Genomic DNA, 19161 nt, shown 5'->3' on the forward strand with positions numbered 1-19161 from the left:
TATGACCTCTAAGATTCCCCCCTCCAGCTTTAAATCCATGAGCCTATGAACTAGGGCAGCTCAAGCTCAGAGCTCCCCCTTGTGGCTTTTACAGAGATTGCACTATGCACAGCTTTTCCAGCCCCACCTGCTAATGAGATTAATAGATAGAACACCGGTCCATTTAATGTCAAAGTCAAGCACTGTGTATTTATCATGCGTATATATCAAACAGATATTTCCATTTTTAAAGTATATTTTAAGAGGCATGTTGGTATAGTGAAAAGAACTCTAAACCAGCAGCCAGAACGCAGTTTCAAGTCTTGGCTGATACTTACTGACTCTATGATTTTGGACAAGAGTTCTGCATTCCCTTCTCAGGGAATTCTCAGTTTCTTCATCTGCAAATAAGGAAGTTGGACTAGATGATCTCCAGACCCCTTCCTGCTCTTAAATGCTATGGGTCTATAGCCCCTGAAAAAATAATTTCTATTTCAAGGTCTGAATGTTATCAGTCATTTGCACAATATTTACTGAGTACCCGCTATATGCCAATGTGGTTAGTCTGATCACTATGTGCAACAGCTTTTCTCTATCAATCAATCAATATTTATTAAGCACCTACTAAGCTTCCTTGGCATTTCTGATACCACTCACCGGCCAGCAGCCCAAATCTCTACTCATTTATGATATTTCTAAATGATGATCATAACTAACACAGAGAACTTTGCAATGTTTTACATACATATCTCATTTGTCTCACAACATCCCTATGATGTAAGTGCAGAAGAACTATTAACCTCATCTTCATAGATGAGGAAACTGAGGCTCAGTTTTTAAGTGGATTATTGACTAGATAGCTAATGTTGGAGGCAGGATTTTAATCTCCATATTCTTGATTCCATGGCCAATATGCTTGCCACTACACTGGAGGCTAAAGAAAATTAGCACTCTGCCAATATTTTCTGTACTCCTGTGTTTTCATAGCTCTCAGACTACAGCATCTTGGCAGGGTTGGTGGCAAGGAATAGGGTTAGGGGAGGGGCATGCAGGCGATGAGAGAAGACAGCTGTGATTTCATTGTGTAAGAGCTCCCAGTGTTAAGACCCCCTTTGCCAGGGGTAGCCAGGTGGCTCAGCGAGTAAGAGCACCGGCTCCAGTGTCGGGATGACCTGGGGATCAAATCTGGGCTCAAATACTTAGCACCACACCCAGAAATAACTGGCCATGTAACCTTGAGCAAGGTACTTAACCCTGATTGCTTGAAAAAAAAAAAAGACCCCCTTTGCCAATGCAGATCAGCAATTTGTCTCTAACTTAGAGTCACATCTGTGGCACTGAGGCTAAGTGATTTATCCATAATAACACAGCTAGCACATGTCAGATGAAAGTCTTAAACCCAGGTCTGCCTGATTCCAACACTGATACTGTATTCATTACTCCAAGGTTCCTCTCTTGAAAGGCTCCATAGTGTGTAACTGTTAAATTGGCAGTTTCCCCCTAAGAGGGGACTGCATTATGGTAAAGAAGTACATTTTCTTCCAGGGGGGTTTGTGCAAAGATAAACATCTCCACTCTGTAATACCTATCCCCACACTTAGAATAAACATGGCTATCATGACCAATCATAAAAGCAAGAATTCACCAAAGCCATCAACATAAGGCTGTATTTATTTTTTTCCTCCAAAAACAATATTTAACGAAACAGGTTTTCTTTTATTGCTGGTTGATTCAAATGCTTTATAGAGTATTTCTATGACATGATCTTTTAGGACTTTCCATGGACACAGTATTGCTTTTAATTACAACATCAATACAATGAGTAATGCCAGTCATGTTACAGAATCATACATTATTAGGGTTGGAGAGAACTTAGACTATCTAGTCCAATCCTCTTACTTTACAAATAAAGAAACCGAGGCCCAGAGAGGTGAAGGGAAAAAAATTCTAAGAATTAGAGCTGTCCAAATGTGGAAGATATTGGAAGGTACTAAGTTATCCTTCACACAATGCTTTTAAGCAGAGCATCTATGACCATTTGTCACATACATAGTAGAGAGAAATGTTTCTCAGGTACAAGTTGGACTACATAATAGTACCTCTTGTGACCCTTGACCCTCTTCCTTTTACATTCCCCACTTTCTCCTTCTACAAAACACTTAAGCCTTGAAATATGCCAACTGTGTTCAGAAAAAAGTCCAGTCATAACATAGTTATTCTATGTTACAGATATTAATCCTATCACCAATATTGTCGGGGTTTTTTTGCTTTTTTCGGGGGGAGAGAGGGGGAAAGGTAGTGACTTGCCCAAGGTCACATGGCTAGTTTTGCATTAAGTGTCAGAGGCTGGATTTGAACTCAGGTCCTCCTGACTCCAGGGTGGTGCTCTATCCACTGTGCCACCTAGCTGCTCCAATTGTCATTTTTTTAAAAAAGCCTTCCACACCAACCAGTGATTAAAGCCTAAGGGGTAAATAAGAATGGCTTGTATTGATAAAATGAGGTACTTTCCACTTCGGTGATTCTGTGTGATGATTTATTCTAGGTCCCTTAGCTAATAAGTGACTGAGTTAGGACCCAAAGTCTTTATACTCGAAGTCACATGTTCTTTCTACCTTACCCCACTCAGCCTTCTTGAATCAAAAAACAAAAAAACTACAAGGCTGTATGTTCCATGGGGGAGTGGAATAGGTTCTTATATATTTTTCATCCTCTCTAGCACCAAGAATAGTCTTGGACATCTTCTGTTGAGTATATGTTGAATGAAGGAGTGAATGAACTATATCTGAAGAAGGATAACTTGAGTTTTATTAACCACTACAGAATTATACCCTGCCTCACAGCCTCGTGAGGAAAAGGGCTTTGTAAACCCTAAAGCGCCTACTAAAAAGGGGACTACTGCCATCTTTGTGGTCAGCATCATTATTAATTAAACTTGCATTTTCTTTTTTAAGTCCTTTCACTCTCCCAGGAAGTAAAAGTATAATCCAGAGGAAACCCTTATGACTTGAATCAATTACCCAGCTTTGGATAAAATAGTGATGAAATTGTCTCAATTCAACAAACACTTATCAAGCACCTATTGTGTACATAAGACTGCACTAGATGCTGGGGGTAAGGGAAACAATGTTAAGTTTAGATAAAATTCACTCTCCCCATGGAGTTTATAGTCCAATAGGATAATAAAATACATACATAGATAGATAAATATAATATATGGTAAATGTGTTAGATGGGGGCAACATACCCCCTGAAATATACTAACTACACCCAGAAAAACTCACCTTTCCCAGAAATGGGATATTTCATTTTTACTGAGCCTCTTCCCTTCCTAAAATCTCTTGAAAGAACGGTGCCTGCAAGGGTGCAAGAGGTGTAGGTATAAAATAATGCTTATTCAATGTATTTGCTTTTCTCCTGGGCTCAGTTATGGTACAGGGAGGCTAAATGAGGAATATTAAAATGCATGCAACCACAGCCACCACCACCATCTTGCCAAACACATTCTACCAGGCGGCTAATAATATGGGGGTGCAAGTTCAAGTTCATGTTTTGGGGTTATCATAAAAAGGAGGCATAAATCCAGAGGTCATTTCTTCTACTTTAATGCTGATTAATTTAATCCAACAACCACCTCTGAGAGAAGCTGAGTTTTATTGGGTGGAGATGAGAAGATAGACATCACCCTAAGTGAGAGTCTAATTTATCTGACCTTCCTCCTCTTACATCCCATTTTCTTCTCCAAAACACCTTACTCTTGAAATATACCATTTATGCTTAGAAAAGTCCCTGCCATAACATAGCTAATCCACAAATCTGGTATTAGTCCTCTTCCCAACACCAATGTCATTGAAAATACCTCCACACAATCTGGTGATCAGAGCCAAGGGAGTAAATAATAACAGCTCACTTTTATGTAGTGTGGTGTTCACAATAATACTGAGATGTACAAAATGTAAATTGTTATTATCTATGTTTTACAGAGGAGGAATTGAGGTCAGAGGTCAAGCATCTTGCCCACAGTCACAGAGCTAGTATGTGGAAAACAGAATTCAGTCCTGGGTTCTCTAAGTCCAGATGAAATGTTCTCTGTCCACTATACTGCACTGTCTTTTTAACCAATAAGAGAGTGCTTTATTTTCCATTTGCCCAAGAACCTTGGCAGCTACAAATCACTTTTATTTTTAATCACATAACTTTGAAAACCACTTGCAAGCAAAAGCAAAACACGTCCATTCCCCGAGGGTATTTGATACTGATGTCTTGTTAATGAAAATCTATTACAAATGACCCTCCATCATCACATCACCCTTACCCAGCATTCCTAGAACATGCATTAGTGTCCATCATGTCTGGGGGTGAATACAAGATTGGAGACAGAATTGAAAGACATGCAGGTCCTGCCTTTAGACAGGAACCAAGCAGGAGACAGCTAAAGGTTCTGGCAGTGTTTACCTCACACAAGGGGGCATGTTATGAACTGTGTTTACTACGTTTTTACTTCTATACATGCAAATAGGTGTGCATTGTTGGGGCTTAATAAAGAACAGTATAACCACTGAATTCTTTAAGGGAACACAAAGAAACTGTATGTACACCCTTCTCATTTATATTCCTCCCATGCATGTTTCTTAAGTGATGTTAATGCACTGGGACTGAAGAGTCCCCAGGGGTCCAACATGTTGAGGAGGCCAACAGAAGGGTTTCCTGGCCTGAGCAGTTCCAATGGATTGTAGTCTTGCCAAAGCAAGATTTTTTCATACCATCATTAGAAGAAAGCAGCCTTTTTCTTCAACAGAAGTCTATTTTCAATGCATCCTAATCTGAGTTTAAAGCATGACAGGCAGAATCATCCAAGTCAGTGAGTCGTCAAAAAAATGGTCACATTTTGGTGAGCAGTCAAAAGACAGCCCCAGCTTCCTTAACCTGCTTTATTTAATTATCATCTAGGATGCCAAGGGAAAAATCAGATCATGTGATCAGATCAAGAAGACATAGAGCTCATGAAAGAAATTCATTTGCTTTTGATGCTATTTCATCTGCTTCTAATCTAACCCCCTATCCTACCCAGCAGTACTTCCAGGATGGCCAATGCTTGTTGGATTTACTATAGTAAATAAAATATCCATGTAGTCGACCCTGTTGAATGGAGTAGTCCCAAGTTCAGACACACAAAGATTACAGATATTTAAAAACTGCTCCTTCCAGGACCAAACCACAGAAAACAAAGGGCTATTCAAGTCATGGTGTGAGGCCATGATGCCAGTCACCTGGATAAAGCCACTCCAGAACCATTTTCATTTCAAACTTTAGCCAGACTGACCCTCTGGAGTCCCTTCATGCTGAGCCCTAGTTACAAATAGAGTGATGGAATGATTCTTTACTTGGATAGGATGTGAAAAGACCACTCTGTTCAGTGTTTTCCAAAATTGAATTCTGACAACCATCCTGGACCCATAAGGCCATTCAGAGTACAAGTCCTCTTCCCTATTCCTGGATGCTCACTATTGCTCAATTGGAACATTTTTCCAGGTGACTCAAACTCTCTCCTCCAGCAACTGCTTAATTTGTATTGAAATTCTATCCTTCCTATAGGTTTTTTTTTGGAGGGGGGAAGGCAAGGCAATTGGGGTTAAGGGACTTGCCCAAAGTCACACAGGTAGTAAGTGTCAGATGTCAGAGGTCAGATTTGAACTCAGGTCCTCCTGACTCCAGGGCTGGTGCTCTATTCACCGTGCCACCTAGCTGCCCCTTATATAGTTTCTTACAAAGGATCCTAGGATAATTGGATTTAGAGATAAAAGAAACCTTAGATATTTTCTAGTCCATCTCTCTCATTTTATAAAAGACTTATTTGAAGGACAGGGAGGTTGAGCAAGGAATACCAGGACCTTACTCCCCCTTTATGCTTGCTGAACCAAAAAGAAATCTCCCTTCACTCAATACTACCAACTGGAGATTCATTTAGGCTTATGAGCTAGAGTTTATATTTCGGGAGCATGTAGACCTTGACAAGAATGGAACAAATTCACGCACTATTTCTGCCTTTCTTTGTGTCCCCTGAGCTTATCATAATGCCCTACATATAGCAAGTACTTAATAAATGCTTGTTGACTGACTGACTGATTTCTTGGTATCAGTTGCTTTAGTCAGATATCTACCTGGCTGAGTCAGTTTCAGAGAGTTAACATTTTCTTGAGTGGGGAGGAGAGAAAGAGAAGAGAGAAGCAAAATAGGAGAAGATATGCCCCAGCAATAGATCTGACAGCAACTCCTCTTAACTCCACCGCCCCCATATTTATTATAGGTACTCGGGAATTGTATTGGATGGCAATATTCCAAGCCTTGGCTCCTATCCCAGATGAAATTCTTTTACAATGAGGAATTGTGAATAACTAATGAATTGTCACTGTCATAGGTTTGGGAATGCAAGACTTGCATTTCAGAGGCTATTTCCTCCTAGGCACTATATACACAATTTAAATAAGCTGCCCTCAGTTAGCAACTGGTAGTCACTGGACAGTGATCTTATGGCCCAAACAACTAGGCTTCTACAGATTTGTCTCTGCCTGCAATTTGAACATTCCAAGCAATACTTGAAGCAAGCAAATCTGTATACAATAAGAAATCTGAACATTCCCTTAGATTTTTTTTCCTTTGTAATATGTTTTACCCTGAAAATGAAAACATGGTAGATGATCTTCTCCCCGAGATGCTGGTAAAAACTGTTTGGTTTGGTTTTTGCATTTCCACTACACATTTCCAAAGAATTGAGGGTTTGGGGGCAGGGACAAGGAGGTAAGTCAACATATAAATACTGTCTGTATTATAAAATCAAACCATAAAAGAGCTGTTATCAAAATGCTGTTCATCATATCGGTTTCAGACAAGTCACATGTGGACTTTGAATGGAAATATACAAGGTATACAGAATCCAGTGAGAAAAAAAATAGGTTGGCTGACATTAAAAACATCAGTGCTTACCTGCCCCATATTTATAATTTTCAACAAAAAAAATGACATTTTTATATGACTGTGAGTCTGCAATGTAACCAAATCCAGGACAACTGATTACAAAACCTCCACAGATGCCAAAGTCAATTTCCAAAGTTGGCCATGAGCCAATCTAGCCTCATGGTTGCACAGTTTTTGAGAAGACCTGATCTGATGACCCTGCACTCGTTTCACCAGGGGTAACAACAGGATTTGAATTCACAGAAGGATATTCTGCTTCTTTGTGGCTAGGAAAAGAAGGTTTGCTGTGTTGGATGTTGTATCCACTCTACTGTAGGCATGACAACCTTGGGTGGGGCCCCAGCTGAGGAGTCAGAATGATTTCCAAGCCAATTCCTCAATGCTGTTCCTGAAATATAAGAAGAAGGAAAGAAGATAAATATGCACTTTTAATGTTCAAGAGGTTTTAACAAAGACTTGATTTTTAGGAATTTCTTGCTCTATATAATATGTTTACTTTACATGAAGCTAAGATAAAAATAATACTTTCTTACAAATTATACTTTCCAGTGGGCTTTTTTTTGCAGTAAATATAGTTGCTACATAAATCCCTCCTGATCTCTGACAAAGTTACATATTTCCAAGAATAGAGTTCCTATTTTAATCACACACCATTAATTGGGATCAGGGAACCACATAGGAGAGAACATGTTGAGGCAAGAAGCATGGGATAAACACAATTAAACCAAAAAATAAGTCTTACTAATTGAAAGATATGCACAGAAGTAGAAAACATAACATTTATCAGGAAAAATACTGCTTCTTAACTAGCAACCTCAATATTAGAATGGAAACCACAAAAAGATCAATCATGCCCCATACAATAATTCACTCTTGTAAAAAATGGTCAGATATGCAAAGTATTTGCCAGATACTATGTACGTTCTCATCCATTTCCTTTTAAACCATGGAGGAAACTAAGGATAAAAGTGCGAATTCAGCAACGTGGAGGAATTGATCTAATTCATAATTATAACATCACAGAATCTTAACGCTAACCACACCAGCTATGTGAGTCATACTGCATGGCTTTCCTGCCCCAAAGTCATCCTGCATTCAGTCTGATGAAATGTACCCTCCTAGGCTTCATTAGACTATGAGTCAGAAGCTCTGGTTTTGAATCTTGTCTCCACCACTTCTTATCTGAGAGACCTTGGATAAGTCATTTAACCCTCTCTGCAAAACGAGGGGGTTAGACTAAATGATCTCTATGGTAGCTTCCAATTTTAACATTCTATACTTTCTGAGCATCAGTTTCCAAATCAGTAACATGGAAATAATCTTCCTTGCCTTACCTACCTTAATTGACTGTCCAAAAGATCAAGGAAGATAATGGAAATGAAAGGGCTTTGTCAAAGATAAACTGACATGCAAATGTGAGATATGACTATTGTTCTCTATGTTCTTATTGATCTTATCCTATTCATCTTTTTTTTTTTTATGGAGTACGGATAAGAACAATCCTGCAACAAGTTCCTATCCTATTTTTTTTTTATCTGACCTGATTAGTGTAGGGAGATCCAATGTAGAACCTCTACCCATACATGTCGACACCTTCTGGTCCACTTATATTCTGAGAGAGTTAGTTGCCAGGGACATTGAGAAAGTAAGAGATTGACCCAAGGTCATGTAGTCAGTATATATCAGAGGCAGGATTTGAACCTAAGCCTTCCCAACTCTGGGACTAGAACTCTATGCACTTGACCATGCTGATATCATTCTTTTAATATTCAATATTCCGCAGACTCTTGCACAGGTAATTTGTTAAAAAATTTCTTTTGTAACAAATAAAAATATTTATATGTAAGTTCATTATCTTGATTATGATTAAGCGTATCTAGTGAGTGATGAATAGAATGAGTGATGAATGTCCTAACCTCTAAAATCTTGTTTGTTTTTTCTCCTCTCTATATACATACACACACATACATATATGTGTGTATGTGTGTGTATAGATAACTAAGTATTTATATCTACATATATCTATGTTGATAGAAAGATAGAGATAGATATTGATATTGATATACTAGAAGGATTTTGGAATTACTCTGGGTGGCTCTAACAGAATAAGACCTTTTGAAAGGTGTTCAAACCATCCCTGAAAGCTTGACCTTTTTTTAAATCCTGGCTTTAGCCCCTGGATGATCCTTTAGAAAACGATATTGGGAATCCTCCCTCTGTACTCACAGTTGCACTAACGACGGGTGCCCGAGTTAATCAATAACCTAAAAGGAAGTTTAATAAAGCTCAAGCTTAGAGAACGTAAACAAACCAGGTTACTCTGAGAGCTGACACCTGTCTCATCCCAGCAAACCAACGGAAAGCCTACTCTTACGAGTCAATTAAGTTTGAAAGGGAGCTGTTCCTACACAGGAGTCTTCATGTTTTCCAGAACGGCTGTATAAAAGAAAGATGACTATTTTCTGTCCTCATTCTAAATTGAGGTAAAAAGAGGTTAAGTGATTTGCTCAGGGTGACAAAGCTAACCCTGGAGCCATATTTGAACTCAGGTCTACCTGACTCTAGGCCCATCACTCTATCCACCGTGCCACCTGGCTGCCATCAATATTTACATATGTACTGCACATATGTGCTGTATGTGTGTGTACACGCATATGTGTATACATACACAAATACATATACATGTATATTACAAGTGTGTGTATATGTGAAAATTATATCTTTCATGGAGTCAAAGATTTAGAACTGGAACGGATATTAGAAATCAATAAATCTTAATTTTGCAGATGAGGAAAATGAAGCTTAGATTTGTCCATGATCGTGTAGCTTGTAATTAGCAAAGCCTAGATTTGAGGCCTAGGTCTCTAACTCAAGATTCAGCTGCTTCCACTAACACTGTACTGTCTCTGTGTTTCGTTTATATGTGACTTCATCATTCTAATCACTTTCCTGTGGTTTGGTCAAGCTATAACAAAACTATTCCATTACACTGGGGTTCATGAATGCCACTGTTTCAAGACACTGCCTCTTTAGTACATTGGATTGCTTGCCTTTGTGGAAAATAATAAACTATTAGCTATGTTCATAGCTACTGTCATTTTCATTCCACTTTGTTCAACGTCCAGAGATGTTACATCCTGTAGACAATAAGTAATAAGAACTAGACAAATAGTTGCAATAGTAATTAGGCTATCAATGGGCCTCTGATCTCTCAGCAGAATGTGGGCAGGGAGAGGAGACAAGACAGGGGAACATTTGTGTTTGAAGAGCATTGGCTTTCTCAGTGAAAGGTCAGCATTTGTCCGTGTGTCTGTGTGTCTCTATTGACACTGATTCTTTAGTTTCGTAGACACACAATCTTACTCATGGGAGGCAATCAATTTTCGCCTAAGCTGCTCCATCTTCTTGTACTTAGTGTGTTTTTTATCTGTCCTTGTATGCTAATGGTTATTTAGCTACCTCTTAAAGACAGGATGGGGTACTTGAAATATTGCTGGGCTTGGAGTTAGAATAACTGGGTTCATATCCTAAACTAATCCTTACTACCTGTATGACCATGTACAGTTCACTTAACCACTCAACCTCTGCTTCTTTATATATGAAATGGAAATAAAAGGATCATTGTGAGAAACTTTGTTGTTATCCAATCATTTCCATCGTGTCTGCCTCTTCATGAGCCCACCAGGGATATTTTGGCAAAGATTCTGGAGTAGTTTGCCATTTCCTTCTCCAGCTCATTTGTCAGATGAGGAAACTGAGGCAAAGAGGGCTAAGTGACTTGCCTAGAGTCACTCAGCTAATAAGATGAGTCTTCTTCACTTTAGGCCCAACACTATATCCACTACACCACCTCACTGCTTCCAGAAGGGACCTTAGAAACCTCTTTTCCAACTATATCGTCTGAGAAATAAAACAAAACAGGGCCACTACAGTCATGAATAATGGCATCATCCACCTCCTAGGAACTGAACTCTCAAAATGATCAGGACTGATGCCAGGCTCAGGTGGTCATTTGCATAGTAATTTAAGGGGTTTGGTAGCCCTCTCCATGACTAAATATAAATACACACAGTGTTTCTATAACTGTATATACGTTTCTTCAGAACACTATGTGTATATACATATATATTCCATATATGTATATTTGTATGTATATAAGTGTGTGTTTATACATGTATACACACATGTTCCAAAAGTCTTAGCACAGTTTTAAACTATTAAAGTTAAAATCTTCACTAACACTTTTGGGTACTCTGCATGGGTATATACATATATTTGCAAATATACATAAATATATATATATAAATAATTTATCTATTAATAATATATCTATTAATATTAGTAATAATAACTGTATATGCATATATGTATATACACACATATATGTGTGTATATGTAATATATATATACACACATATCGCTTACTATGTGCCAGGCACTGTGCTGTGTTTTACAATTATTATCTCATTTGTTCTTCACAACAACTCTGGAAGACAGAAGCTATCATTATCCTCATTTTATAGGTGAGGAAACTGAGACAAACAGAGGTGAAGTGATTTGTCCAAGGTCAAATGATATGAAGTGTCTGAGGCCAGCTTTGAACTCCAGTCTTCTGATTCCAGTCCCACCACTCTCTCTACTGCACTATGTAGCTGATTCTATATATGTATGTATATCCTACCCTGAATATATTGGTAGATGTATATTAAGACAGAGAGCCAGAGATCTGGTGGTAGAGAGGGTTCCTAAACCTGTTAAATCCTTATACAGGCAACCACCTGATCCTATAGTCAGGGTCCTATCCTTTAGAAGGTTCAGTTGTTCCAAGTTAAATATATTCAAGGTAATTTATATCTCCTACCTTGACTAAAATTCTTCAGTCTGCTTCAACACAGTGCCTGAAATTCAACCAGCTAGAAATCCAGATTCCACCAAGAGGCCTGAACTTTCACCCCTTTTACAACTTAGTGTGAATGCTCCTTCAAAACTCGGTTCAAATATCATCTCCTCCATGAGTCCTTTTCTCATCCCTCCCTCGGCTGCTGTTGTCTCCCTGAAAAAAATTATCTTGTATTTGGGTGGTTAGGAGGTGCAGTGAATAGAGCACTGACTCTGGAATCAGGAGGACCTGAGTTCAAATCTGACCTCAGACACTTAACACTTACTAGCTGTGTGACCTTGGGCAAGTCACTTAAACCCAATTGCCCTTCCTTCCCCCCTCCAAAAAATAATTGCCTTGTATTTATTCTGAACATGTTGTCTGCCCCTATAGAATGTAAGTTCCTTGAGGACAAGGGCTATTTCATTTTTTATTATCTCCAGCACCTAGCACACAGCTTGAGTACTTAATAAATGACTTGTTGATTAATTAAAACTACTGTCCTCCTTGGATACCCATCTGGGATAACCAAACTGAAGACATGGGAGGATTAGAGTTGGTTTTTTATTTGTTTCCGGTTGCTATTTGTGTTGGATTGGTTGTTTTGCTTTTGATGTTGAAAAGATGAAGTTAATTTTGTAAAATAGGATGTTGAAGAGTGGAAAAGACCTGGGAAAGAGGAGACGAGCCTAAGCAACAAGGCAGTTGTATGAGGTGCATTGAAAGGGATAAACCAACAGGAAGCATCTGCAGAGAGATAGCTGGGAAGGTATCAAAGGCAATGAGCCTTGTCCCTAGACTTCCTGCGCATACACTCCCTCCACTAACAGCAAAATCCTTCAGTCAGCTGGCAATCACCAAGTCCCACACCTATGAGCTTCCCCTTGGTTTCAGCAATTTGCTAAAGATTAAGGAACAGTCAAGAAGTGTCAGGGCAGCTAGGTGGTACAGTGAATAGAGCACCAGTCCTGGAGTCAGGAGAACCTGAGTTCAAATCTGGCCTCAGACACTTGACACTTAATAGCTGTGTGACCTTGAGCAAGTCACTTATCCCTAATTACCTCGCTTTATCCCCTCAAAAAAAAAGAAGTGCTGTGAACTCCAGAATTCCTGTCAGACTAGGAACACCAAAGTCTCTGAAGTGAAATCTATAATGTTTGGTGTCTATTTGCCTAGGGCATATTGGAACAAGTGCTCCAAACCAAAATATATTTGGGATTTAAAACAAAAAAAAAAATTATTCAGACTAAATTTAACCATTTTTTATGTCTTTATCTTAAATTTTTTGCTAATCTCTTTCTGTACAGTTCTAGCTCCATTTATCATATTTTATACTGGTACAAGACTCTTCTCTAAGTTGTTGACAGAATAAAGACAGGATTTTTCTTTTTTCTTTTTTTTTACAGAAGAGAAAATTGAAGCTGTATCCAGACAAACCCAACCTCTATATTAAGCTAAAAGAATGTTGTCTACTTTGTGAAACTTCTCATACATAGAGAGGTTGGCAGAGCATAGACTGAATTTTTCATTTCCTATCAGGAAGTCCTGGGATAGTGTAGAGCTAGCATAAGATTGTTTAAGTGTATTGTTCCAACAGTCTCATAATAAAATGAAAGGAAATAGTATATAGTAGAAAGAGTGCTGGCCTTGGAAATAGGAGATCTAGGTCCCAATTGTGGCTTAGATACTGTGAATCTCCGTTTCCTTATCGATAATAAATAATAACAATAGTAATAATAAAATAAATTATTAACATATTAATAATAAAACTTGTAAAAACCATCCTTACAAGGTTGTTATAGAGAAGACACTTTATAGACCTCAATTATCACCATTATCCCTCATTTCCAGCAGTTACCCCTTCCTATGTTTCTGAAAATCAGTCTTTGTCTACAAATAACACTTGTACTACAAACCTGAGGGAACTGGTAAATAAAGTGCTTTGTAAACCTTGAATCCTGTAGGAAATGGGAATTTTGTGAGACCTGGGATATGTAATTACCATCAAAAGTCTGAACCAGTCCTTGGGGCCTCTAACAATTGGGTTGGAGACAAAACCAATAGATTTCAAATCAAAGAATTTGGGTTCAGAACCCAGCTCTGCTGCTTACTAACTGTGACTTCCTACAAGTCATAATCTCTCTCTAGGCCTTAACTTCCTCATTTGTAAAATGAAAAGATAAACTTAATCATCTTGAAGTTCTTTTCCAGTTTTCAATATATAATTCTATGACTAGACCTTCCTCAGCACTTTCCACTGTTGTTTCTTCCAGGTATCTGATCCCCTCAAATAGCAAAGCACATGTTCTGGCTGAGCTACCAAGCTGGAGAGACTTTGAGGAAGGTCCTGGCAACGGAACCTGTGCATTGCTTGAGGATAGGCCTAGTAAAAATGGAGAGGCTCTTCAGCAGTTTGGACATAAGATGTTGACATTTTTGGCCTTAGCAAACCTTGAACACATTCCGATTGAAAGACAGAAAAATTCCTTTCAGTAATGTGCTTTCCTTAATGACCCCACAAAAATTTCAGTTATTTGGAGCACAAAATGACTGGCTTCATTCTTTCATATTGGATTTTTCCTCTATTTCTGACAAAATCGATTTAATCATTCAGTCTCACTCTGTAAAAAGGTATTCTGTTTCCCCAGAATTCCTCTGAGCATTCTTGCCAAGAGTCCCAAGAGTCAACTATGGCAAACCGCCTTTGCTCTCTGAAATCCATCCCACTTAGTGTCTAATAGTCTAGGTCATTTCCCTCCCAAGACATGGTCCAACAATCCATCAGCTAACATTTGTTGATCATGGACTACATAGTCAGCACTCTGCTAGTATTATATTTCAAGGAACAGTCAAAAGTCAAAATTTCTGTATCTAAGAAAACATATGGGAAGATGAATACCAAGACCAAGAACTTTGAGGAGTCACTTCTACCTCATCAACCAAGAACTCAGAATCCCCTACTGAGTCCTGAATCATAGACTGTGGAGTTGGGAAAGTCCCTTAGTCATCATTTCGTATAACCCCCTCATTTTATAGTAGAAGAATTTTAGGACCAGAGAAAAAATGTCTAAAAGATGTTTGAGTGAAAATTGTACTTGAGCTGCATGGACAGTGGGAAAAGTGTTGGCTTTGGAGTGAGAGGACTTGCTTTCAAATGCCAACTCTTCACATATTACTTGTGTGACCTCAGGCAAAGCACTGAACTTCTCTAGGCCTCAGTTTCCTTCTCTGTAAAATGAAAGAGCTGTACTAGATCACTGCTATAAGATTTCTTCAGTTCTAAATCTATGATCCTCTCTGCCTGCTGTGATGTAGTTGGGGGGGAGGGGGAAACCAAAAGAAAATACACAAAATCCTGTATTTGGAGTAAAAGGAAGCACCTAGGTTTAAATCTTGGTCTACTACTTAATTACTTGTGTGACCCAAGGTCATATAACTTCCTTTTGCCTTAGTTTCCTTAACTGTAAAATGGGGTGGGAGATGTTGGACTAGAGGACAAATTCTAAGTAACAGGTAGGTGTGCAGTGTATAGAATGCAGGGCCTGGAGTCAGGAAGACTCATCTTCATGAGCTCAAATCTGGCCTCAGACACCAGCTATGTAACCCTGAGCATTGAACCCTGTTTCCCTCAGTTTCCTCATCTGTAAAATGAATTGGAGAAGGAAATGACAAACCACTCTAATATCTTTGCCAAGAAAACTCCCAAAAGGGGTCACAAAGAGTCAGACACAACTGAAAAATGATTAAATAACAACAAAAGCACTACAAATTAAGACAATTGAGCCCTGATTCATCTCATTTGAGACAATAGCCCAGCTTGCATGTCTGTGTTGTCCTCAGTGCCTTACCACTGAAGAGGGAAATAAGCATAGAGAAAGGGGAACAGGGCTATGATCTCAAGGCCTAAAAGGAGGCATCTAGAATTTAGACACTATCAGAATGAGAGAGAACATAAGCCTGGTATTTTGTCCTATGTTACAAGCTAAAGGAAATGCCTTTACTAGATAGCCTCAGGGATGAATTGAAAAATAATAATTATTATAATAGCTAACATTTACATAGTGCCACACATTGTGATGAGTGCTTTACAATTATTATTTCATTTGATCCTCATTGCAATCCTGGAAGATGGGTGCTATTATTATCCCCATTTTACAGATGAAGAAACTGAGGCAAGTCAGAGATTAAGTGAATTGCCCAAGGTCGTGTTTGAGGGTGGATTTGAACTCAGGTCTTCCTGTCTCTAGGTCTAGTATTCTATCCATTGTGCCATCAAGCTGCCCAATATTTCATTATTTTCTTAGGTAATCCTAATATGGTAGATAGGGTAGGAAACTGACTTTCCAGTTGTTAATTAGAGGATTAACTTGGAAAGATAAGAATCACAGGATCCTAGTACTTGAAAAGGCCCTTGAAAGTAACTTCCTACCTAGTCCTCCAGATCCTGTCAAAGGGTCCAGGCTTCTGATAGGTGAGAGTTCACCATATCTAATTCAATTCAGACCCACCCATCTACTTGCCAGACCACCATACATGTGCCCTGTCCATTGCTTTCCATCTCTAGTTTGAAGAACAGCAATCAAATCAATATTACTAATTCTAGAAAGGATTGTCAATTAATTTCCCTCTCCATGGATCTCCATCCATGACTCTCCCTCCATTTCTCCATCCCTATAACTTCCCAAAACAAAGCACACTTCCTTGGCCACCATTCTGCTCCGTACTTCTTCCCCTCTTCAAATATGAGGTCCTTAAGAGAAGAGACTGTCTTGTTTTTGTATTTATAACCCAAGTGCTCAGCATAATACCTAACCCAAAGCAAAGGTTTAATAAAACAAAAATGTATTCTCATGCATTTCATTCATTCCTATCACTCATCACCTTTTATCCAGCCAGATGCAACTAACTCAACCCAACCAGACAACAAATAGATTCTACCCTCTCTCATATGCTTATTCAGCTCTTCTATTCTGATCAGGCTAGACTCCTTAGTGTCTAATAACCATACTTATACACATTCTCTGAGAATTTTCTTATACTAATGCTTTTCCCACTTAAAAATCTTTTCCCCTTCCTATTCCATTCAGCTTCAACTAATGCTTTAAGGTTTGTCTCAGATATCATTTATTCCAGGACACCTTCTCTGACCACCTCAGCCCTCAGTGATCTTTCCCTCCTGGGAACTCCAATTACACTTGCTATCTATCCACTATGAAGTGGGATTGAGGGGTTTTTTAATTTAAGGGATTAAATCTAGTAGTGTGCCTGATTAAATTATTTAATTTAATTTTAATTATTTAATTTAATTAATTAAATCAAAGTGCCTGAAGAACTATTGACAGAGGTTCACAATATTGTACAGGAGGCAGCAACAAAAAAAAAAAAAAAAAACATTCCAAAGAAAAAGAACAAGAAAGCAGAATGACTGTCTGATGAGGTTTTACAAATATCTGAACAAAAAGGAAAGGAGAAAGGGAGAGATATATCCAAATGAATGCAGAATTCCAGAGAACAGCAAGGAGAGATAAGAAGGTTTTCTTAAAGAAGCGATGCAAAGAAATAGAATAAAACAACAGAATGGGAAAGACCAGAGATTTCTTCAAGAAAATTAGAGCTATTAAGGGAATATTTCATGCAAAAAAATCATCATCATAAAAGACATAAATGATAGGGACTTAACAGAAGTAGAATATATTAAGAAGTGACAAGAATAAAAAGAAAAACTATACAAGAAAGATTATAACATTACCAATAGCCACAATGGTGTGGTTACTGATACAGAGCCAGATATCCTGGAGAATTAAATCAAGTGGGCTTTAGGAAGCACTGCTAATGATAAGGCTAGTGGAAGTGATGGATTTCAGCTGAGATATTTAAAATCCTAAAAGATCATGTGAAGTGCTGCACTCAATATGCCAACAAAATGCCAACAGTGGCCACTGGATTAGGAAAATCTGTGTACTTCCCAAGCCTAAAGAAGGGCAATGACAAAGAATGTTTAAATCGCCAAACAATAGTGATTATTTTGCCCACCTGCAAGGTTATGTTTAAGATTCTGCAAGCTAGGCTTCAGCAATATGTGAATCAAGAATTACCAGAAGGGGCGGCTAGGTGGCACAGTGAATAGAGTACCAGCCCTGGAGTCAGGAAGACCTGGGTTCGGATCCAGCCTCAGACACTTAACACACACACACCAAAAAAAAAAAAATTGGCCATGTGACCTTGGGCAAGTCACTTAACCCCAATTGCTCTCCAAAAAGCAAAAAAATTAGAAAGACTTACCAGAAAAGTAGGCTGGTTTTCAAAGAGGCATAAGAACTAGAGACCAAATTGCCAGCATTCCCTATTATGGAGAAAGCAAAGAGGTTCTAGAAAAACATCTATTTCTGCTTCATTGACTACACTAAAGCCTTTGACTGTGTGAATTACACCAAAAAAATGTGGCAAGTCCCCAAAGAAGTGGAAGTACCAGATCATCTTATTTGTCTCCTGAAGGTATGTGGGCCAAGAAACAACAGTTAGAACCAAACATGGAACGACTGGATGGTTTAAGATTGGGAAAGGAGTACAACAAGGCTGTATAATGTCACTTTCTTTAACTTGGGTGCAGAGTACATCATGCAACATGCCAGGCTAGATGAATCAAAAGCTAGAATTAAGATTGCCAGGAGCAATATCAACAATCTCAGATACACAGACAATACCACTCTGATGGTAGAAAGTGAAGAAGTAAGAAATCTCTTGATGAGGATCAAAGAGGAGAGTGTAAAAGCTGTCTTAAACTTTTACATTGGGGTGGCCAGGTGACTCAGTGAAAAGAGCACTGGCTCTGGAGTCAGGAGGACCTGAGTTCAAATCTGGCCTCAGATACTTAACATCAAAAAACTAGCCATGTGACCTTAGGCAAGTCACTTAACCCCAATTGCCCTGCCTCCCCCCCTCCAAAAATAGCAAAAACTTAAAATAAAAATACACTTTAACATCAAAAAAACTAAAATCTTGGCACCTGTCCCCATTACTTCCTTGCAAATAGAGGGAGTTCTTAGGTTCAAAATCACTGCCGATGGTGACTTCAGCCATGAAATTAAAAGATACATGCTCCTTGGAAGAAAAATTATGGCAAATCTGGACAGCATATAAAAAGCAGAGATATCACCTTGCTGACAAAGGTCCATATAGTCAAAGTTATGGTTTTTCCAGGAGCAATGTATGGTTGTGAGAGTTGGACTATAATGGGTAAGGGTAGGTGTGGATGTACTAATACCTACAGCACTGGGGTCTGGAAACAGCAACATCAGTGAGATCACATATTCATTTGATTATTGATC

At 38.6% G+C, this 19161-nt stretch overlaps 1 protein-coding gene across 1 annotated transcript in view; it reads right to left on the minus strand.

Annotated features, from left to right (window-relative positions):
- Window positions 1–1394: 1394 nt before the first annotated feature.
- The window catches only part of AMER3 (APC membrane recruitment protein 3), a 74474-nt gene continuing 56707 nt past the window's right edge, over window positions 1395–19161 (minus strand). The window contains exon 3 of the mRNA XM_069063363.1: window positions 1395–7342. The gene's annotated coding sequence lies outside the window, so the exon portion shown is untranslated. The remainder of the gene's footprint in view (window positions 7343–19161) is intronic.

The sequence above is a fragment of the Petaurus breviceps genome, unplaced genomic scaffold (genome assembly GCF_028583685.1).
Source record: "Petaurus breviceps papuanus isolate PSGF00001 unplaced genomic scaffold, PetGlider_PUasm1.0 90556, whole genome shotgun sequence".
NCBI lineage: Eukaryota > Metazoa > Chordata > Mammalia > Diprotodontia > Petauridae > Petaurus > Petaurus breviceps.